At 38.7% G+C, this 8,074-nt stretch overlaps 1 protein-coding gene and 1 pseudogene across 1 annotated transcript in view; both read right to left on the bottom strand.

Moving 5' to 3' along the window:
• Positions 1 to 8,074, bottom strand: part of Lin28b (lin-28 homolog B) — a 148,133-nt gene that overhangs the window by 84,948 nt on the left and 55,111 nt on the right. The gene's annotated exons all lie outside the window — the stretch shown is intronic.
• LOC115067192 lies at positions 4,440 to 4,590 on the bottom strand (annotated as a pseudogene).

Below are 8,074 nucleotides of genomic sequence, written 5' to 3'. Positions count from 1 at the left end.
TTATTTATTTTTTTTTTTTGCAAAATCCTAAAATCACAGGAAACAAAAGCCGCAAGTGATGACATACAATTTTTTTGGTGGGGAGGGGGCAAGGTTGAGACACAGTCTCCCTGTAGCCCCAGCTGGCCTAGAACTTGCCGGCCACGATCTCACAGGGATTTACCTGCCTCTGCCTCCTGAATACTGGAATTAAAGGTCTGTGCCACCAAGACAGGTACAAGGTAGGATTTTATTAAAGGAAAAAACTTCTACACAACAAAAGAAAATCATGAGAGTGAAGGGACAACCTATAAAATGGGAGGAAATATTTACTAGCTGTACATATCACAAGATAATAGTGAATACATTAAAAACTTCAAAAACTGAGCCGGGTGTGGGAGTGCACGGCTTTAATCCCAGCACTCTGGAGGCAGAGGTAGGCAGATCTCTATGAGTTCAAGGCCAGCCTGGTCTACATAGCGAGTTCTAGGACAGCTGGGGCTACAGGGAAACCCTGTTTCAAAAAGACCAAAAAAACAAAAAAAAACAAAAACAAAAACAAAAAAACCTTCAAAAATTAAATTGCAAAAACAAACAAAAAATATTTTCAGAAGACATTACTAATCAGCAAGGGCATGCAAATCAAAACCACAATGCGAAAACACAGTAAGAATGGCTGTTACCAAAAAGATAAGCCCTGGCCAGCACATAGTGAAAGTGAATCCTTCCACACCAGTAGCAGTCTTGTACATTGCACAGGCATGAAGCACAAGTATGAAGGAACCTCAAATAGAGCTATCATATGATCTAGAATTCAAGAAAATGAAAACAAACTAAGCATCTATCAACTGATGAGGGGGTAATGAAAATGTGGCACATATACCATATTATAAAGTACTGTTGGGGGCTGGAGAGACTGTTCAGTGGTTAAGAGCATTGGCTGCTCTTGCAGAGGGCCCAGCTTTGGTTCCCAGCACCCACATGGCAGCTAACAACCCTCTGTAACTCCAGTTCCAGGGGAATCCAACACCTTCTTCTGACCTCCACAGGCACTGCATGACACAAGTGTACTTACATGCAGGCAGGCAGTACATATACACATAAAAGAAAAAGAATAAAATATTAAAAAAATAAAGAAGTGTCATTTGTAGCAACACAGATGGAAATGAAGACCATTATATTAAGTGAAATAAGTCAGTCAGTGAAAGATGAGTACTGTATGGGCTCACATGTATGTGGAATCTGAAAACATTGATCTCATGGAAATTGAGACTAGAAGGCAATTGCAAAGGCTGGGGAAATCCTGGCCAGGAACAGACAGGAAAGTTGATCATTAGGGACAACATCACAGATAGGAGTAAGCAGCTCTGGTGTGCTACTGCACAGCAGGGTGACTCCAGATGACAACTATGGACTGCATATTTCACAAAGCTAAAAGAAAAGATTTTGACACATTTCTGCCATAAAAAGGGATAAATGTTTGAGAAGACTGGTATGTGTGACTTGATTTAAACTTCATCCAATATAGACATATATTAAAACATTACACGCTATCCTAGTCATTTGTATAATTTGGCTGTTTTATGTATATTAAGAATCAATTTTAGGGGGTAGAAACACAGCTCAGTGGTTAATAGCACTTGCTGTGCGTTATGAGGACCTCAACTTGGATCCCCAAAATCCACATAACAAGCTGGGCACAGTCTTGCATGTTCCTGTAAGCTCAGCACTCTGGGGTGTGGCAGAGGATGTCTGGTGCTTCCTGGGTGCCAGCCTAGTTCCATGAGAGATTCATTTCTCAAATTTCTTTGAAGCCAGGATTTGGAAATTTGGCCCAACCTGCTCCAAGTAACTATTTCTGCAACACAATCCATACAAGGTTGGAAGTGGAATTGAAGGCTAAGTAAGAAAGATAACATGAAGGAAATAAATATTCAAAAATAAACCAACACAGAAATGGTACTAGAGAAATATAAAGAACCCTTGTAAATCATTAGTAAAGACAAAAGGTCTCATGAAAATAGGCAACACATATAAACAAACACATGTACAACTGCCGAAATTCAACAAGCTCTACAGATTTGCTTTGGAGTGATTACCTGGCCCTCCTAAAATTCATGAACTAAAAGTTCAATGTGATAGTATTTGAAAGTGCAGTCTTCAGGGAGTAATTGGGTTTCAAAGGGAACAGAATTAGTGTCCTTATAAGAAGAAACCACATATTAATGCAACATGGAAATTCTCATTTCTCCTACAAATGATGAACCAATTAATTTCTCTTGTACATCATTTTCTATATTACCTTAAATTTATTAAGAATAAGTCCAGGGGACTTGTGAGATGGCTCAACAGGTAAAAGTACTTTCTGAAGACCTGAATTTCATCCCCAGGACCCACATGGTGAAAGGGGAAAACAAAATCCTATAAATTACCCTCTAACCACCCTGAGTATGCTACAGCGTATGCATGTATGCACATGTACACACAGACACACACAAGACAGACAGACAGATGATTGATAGATGGATAGATGATAGATAGATAGATAGATGATAGATAGATAGATAGATGATAGATGACAGATAGATGATAGATAGATAAATAGATGATAGATAGACAGATAGATAGATGATAGATGACAGATAGATGATAGATAGATGAATGATAGATAGATGATAGATAGATGATAGATAGATAGATAGATAGATAGATAGATAGATGATAGATATGGAGGGAAGAAGGGAGGGAAGGAGATTAGATAGATAGACAGACAGATAGAATTTTTTAAAAGAAATGAATCCAGGGCAAGAGAGATAGCTCAGCAACTAAGAGCACTTACTCTTTTTCAAGAGGACCTGAGTTTGGGTCCCAGCACCCATATCAAATGGAAGAAGGAGGAGGAGGAGGAGGAAGAGAAGGAAGAAGAAATAATAATAATAATCATCATCATCATCATCCAGTTCAGTTCCTAAGAGAGTGTCCTTGACAGTTTTTCCATGTTTACCACACCAGAGTCACCTCTCACAGGAGTGAGATGTGTTGCCTTAAAAAGACTTCCTGTAACTCCACCCTTAGTTTCTACCTTCAGCACCCGGCTCCCCCAGCTCAGTATACTCTCAGTCATGGTCAACTGACACTTTAATTAGGGAGTTTTTATATCAGTTCCAGAAAGAAAAAAAAAAATCCAAAACCTTTTAGTTAAAGCAGTTAGTTAAGAAAATTATTTTTAATTAAGGATAACAGAATGCAACAGAAGAATTGAATAAATCTGGCTATGTCACAACTATATAAAGAGAAAACAAGCACATCAACAAGTGCTCAATTATATCTTTCAAAATGCAAATTAAATCTACAATGCAATATACATCAACTGGAATAGTATGAGAGTTTGTGAAGACGGGGAACAACTAGAACTTTATACACTGTTGCAATGAGTATAAACAATGGATCTACTTGGGGAAAAGCTTTGTGATCTCTCATTGAATTAAACACATACTGTCTTAATACCCTGATTCTAATCCAGAGGATTCCTCCAAGACAAATGCCACATAGCCAGGCACACTGCCCAGAGCCTGTAATTACAACTACTCCAGAGGCTAACGCAGGAAGACTTGCAAGTTCAAGGCCAGCCTAACAATTTATCAAGATTCCTTAAAATAAACAAATTGAATTAAATTAAAAAATAAAAATTCCTAGGGCTGGAGAGATGGCTCAGCAGTTAAGAGCACTAGTTGTTCTTGCAGAAGACCCAGGTTCGAATCCCAGCACCCATGTGGTGGCTAACTCCAGTTCCAGAGGATCCAATACCCTCTTCTGTCCTCTTGGGCACTGCATGACATGGGTGCACTTACAAACATGCAGGCATAACACTCATACACATAAAATTAAAATAAATAATGTTTTAAAAATTCCCATACAGCAATTTATGTGTAAATGTTCATAATAGCCACAAACTGGAAATAGTATAGACAGATATCGTTCAATAATGAAACAAATTTTGCTCTATCTCTCTACACCCTCACATACAAAGATTTCTGAACAATTAAAAGATGTATATTACTCTATACAAAACACCAGAATTACAAGAAGTATTTGATTTTACTCAAATGCAAACTAACAAGCTTCCCAGAATTTCAGAAGCTAGTAGAGGCATGACACTACAGGACCAAGGACAAAGTATAGCTTATTATTCAGAGCAAAAGAGGTAGCTTAAGTACCAGCATTCTGTGCCCTTTCTACAAGTTGGGACTTGTACAATTTGCACAGGTGATGTGAAGGTCAGATGTACATATGTATCTGGTGGGATCCTTTACAAGGGAACACTGACCTTAAAAAATATGAGTATTTTATAATGGAAAGTAAACGCTCCTGCCCTTTACTCTGAAAAGCAACAGAATTTCTGTTTTCTCTGGCTGTGTGCTACATAAACATTTTTATTTATTTATTTTTATTTTTATAGAAAAGAGCATGCACACAGTCCCCCACTACCACAAGCTGTGCAGTCGAGTTCCCCACATGTGGAGAAATCACACATGCTGGAGCACAGTGGATGAGCCTTGCCCTGGGAAAACCACCTTTCTGATCATGGGATCTCCCCTGCCAGGTAAGTATATAAACATTTTTTAAAAAGATTTATTTTATGTGTATGAATGCTTGGCCTACATATATGTATATGTATCTATTACCTGTGAGCCTGGTGCCCAAAGAAGCCAGAAAAGGGTGTTAGATCCTGGAAATGGAGTTACAGACAGTTGTCAGTCACTATGGGGGTGCTGGGAACCAAACCTGAGACCCTGCAAGAGGAGCTAGTGGTCTTAAACGCTAAGTATCTCTCAGTCCCCACTACAGAAACACTTTTGAAAAAATAATCTAGGGTTCGAGAAAATGGCTCAACACGTAAAGGTGCTTGCAACCAAGTCTGACAACCCAAATTTGATCTCAGACCCCACATGGTGAAAGGACAAAACCAATTCCTCTTAGTTGTCTTCTGACCTTCACATGTACATGGTGGCATACACGCACACAAAGATGCATGAAGACAGTCCAGAAGAATGGGGATTCAGTGCCTCACTAACAAGACACTCAGCAACCTGAGTGAGAAACCCTTGGAAAATGATTTCCCAAAGCCTAGTAAAACACACTTTATAAAAAAACAAGTAGGGAGTATGTCAATCAAGTAGAATAATTTTTTCCTCTAGTTGAGTGTATAGGTTAGCTTCAAGAGGAACCTGAAGGATCTTTCTGGAAAATTAGTAATATTCAGTTTTCATAAGAACTTGAATTACAAAAGTATGGACATTTATCAAAGTTACCAATTTTTATATTTCATTGTATTTCAGGTATAGCTCAAATAAAACACACCTTTAATCCCAGTACTCAGGAGGCAGAGGCAGATAGATCTCTGTGAGATGGAAGCCATTTCTGCTCTACAGAGTAAGTTAAAGGATACAGAGAGACCCTGCCCCAGGAAAAAAAAAAAATTAACTTAGATAAAGACATGTCTGCTAAAGAATTTAGGGGATAGTATGTTCATATCTGGAACTTTACGGGATATAGGTTGCTGTGGGTCTTTTGGGAAACAAGATCCTGCTATGTTATTCATGCTGATCTGGAACTCCTGGGCTTAGTCCCAATCTTCTTGACTCAGCCTCCTCAATAACAGAAACTACAAGCACACGGTATTGTGCTTGGTTCTTCAACCTCCTTTAAAATCCATCAAAAAGGTAAATGAATACATATAGAGAGAATAGATATCAGGTTATGTGAAAAAGGAACACTATGAAAAAATCCTCAGTATTTATGTAGTGGGTATAAATGACAGTCACTGTTAGAATTTTTTTATCAAAAATTTCATTTATAAATATTGGGAAACTATATCTGACATAACACTTTATGGGTGAGAAAACTATCATATGCTTAAATTTAAAATAAAGTACTGCTCTGTTTCCCTGGGCCTGCACAACCCACAGGCCTCTCTCCGGGGTAAGTCGATCAGGCCCCCTGGGCCTTGACTCCCCAGCTTCACTCACCCTCCCATGTCCCCCTACCTTCTCTCCTCCTAGCCTGGGACCTATCCCATTCCTTCTCTTGGAGCCCCAGACACTTGGGGAACCACCACTGCTTCCTGATCCTTTGCATCCAGACCAAACCAGGTCCTCATTGCAGTCCCTAGGAGCCCTTGGGGCCGCTTCCCACCACTATCTCTTATGCATCTCTGGGTGGCACAGCCACCAGCTGCCCTAGGCTAGCATCTTTCCTGGGCCATGCTCCCAGGCCAGTCCAACCCCTAAATTTCTGAGGCCAAAATCTTTCCTGGAGGGGTCCATGCCTTAGGAGAAAGCCTGAGAGCATCTGATCCTCACCTGATTTGGGCCTCTGTGGGAACACCTGAAGAACAAAGCAAGTTGGCCAATCCAATATAAAAACAAAACAAAGAATCTGAAGCCTACACTAACCAGATTCGCATGCCAAAAAGTAAACCACAAACGCACATAAAGCTTACAAAAAGAAAAAGACCTGACTCAACAAAGGAAGGCTTGAGTCTCACACAAGAATCAGAAATTACAAAAGAAATTCACATGTCTAAATCACAGAGAAAAAATAATAACATGAAAAATCAAAATAACATATCCCCACCAAATACCAATAGTCCTCTAGAGGAGTACAATGAGAACACCCTAGAGATAATGCAGGACATGGAACTCAAAAGAAAAATTGTAAACATGATAAAAGAATTCAGTGAATTTAAAGAACACACAAACAATCAAAGAGCTGAAAGAAAATAGGGAAAACTTCTGAATGAACTGAGAAAAGAGCTTGAAATATTGAAGAATACTCAGGCTAAAATGAAGAAGGAAGTGAAACACTCAGTAAGCCAATTAGAAATGACAGGAGAAAGTCTCACCAATAGGATGAATAAAATGGAAAACAGAGTATCAAGACTGGAAGATAATGTGGACAAACTAGACCACTCGAGCAAAGAGTATGAAAAATTTAAGGAATCACAAGAATGGAATATGCAGGAATTGTGTGACACCATAAAAAGACCAAACTTATGAATCATAGGCATACAGGAAGGAGAAGAATCCCAAGATAATGGCATGGACCCAGATCTTCAATAGAATCGTGGAAGAAAATTTCCCAAAATTAAAGAAAGACATGCCCATACAAATACAAGAAGCATATAGAACACCAAACAGGCAGGACCAGAAAAGAAACGCTCCATGGCACATCATACTAAAAACACTGCACATACAAAACAAAGAGACAATTCTTAAAGCTGCCAAAGAGACATAGTCACATATAAAGGAAAACCCATTAGGATTCAGCTGATTTTTCAATGCAAACTATGAAAGCCAGAAAAGCCTGGACCAAACTATTCCCAGTTTTAAATGATCACAGATGCCAACCCAGATTACTATACCCAGCCAAACTGTCCATTATAGTCAAAGGGGAAGAAAAATCTTCCATGACATAAATAAAATGAAGGAATTCATGTCCACAAAACCAGCCCTTCAGAGAGTTCTGGAAGCAACAAAAAGAGCTGAAGAAAGGAATGGCTATACCAAGGGATTAAAGAAAGAAATCCAATGAAGGTATAACTGTGGAAAAGTACAGCTATATCAAGAATGTAAACAGAAATAAAAATACTCATCTTTCATTAATAACTTGAAATATCAACGGACTGAACTCCCCGGTCAAAAGACACAGATTAGGTGAATGGATTAAGAAACAAAACCCATCTTTTTGTTGTCTGCAAGAAACTCATTTCACTTTCAAGGACACACACTATTCTAAAGTGAAAGGATGGAAAAAAATATACCAAGCAAATGGAAAAAAGAAAAAAGCAGGTGTAGCAATTCTAATATCTGACAAAATAGACTTTAAACTAAAACTAATCAGAAGAGACAAAGAGGGCCACTTCACTGGTCAAAGGAACAATAAATCAAGAAGATATTACAATCATGTACATATATTCACCAAACTCTGGTGCACCCAACTTCATAAAAGTAATACTACAGGACTTTAAGACCCAGATTAATCCCAACTCATTAACAGTAGGGGACTTCAATACCCCACTGTCTCCATTAGATAG

The sequence above is a fragment of the Nannospalax galili genome, unplaced genomic scaffold, assembly GCF_000622305.1.
Source record: "Nannospalax galili isolate Female #2095 unplaced genomic scaffold, S.galili_v1.0 scaffold324, whole genome shotgun sequence".
NCBI lineage: Eukaryota > Metazoa > Chordata > Mammalia > Rodentia > Spalacidae > Nannospalax > Nannospalax galili.
Note: the sequence above shows the minus strand (reverse complement) of the source record. Positions and strands in the feature narration are given on the sequence as shown.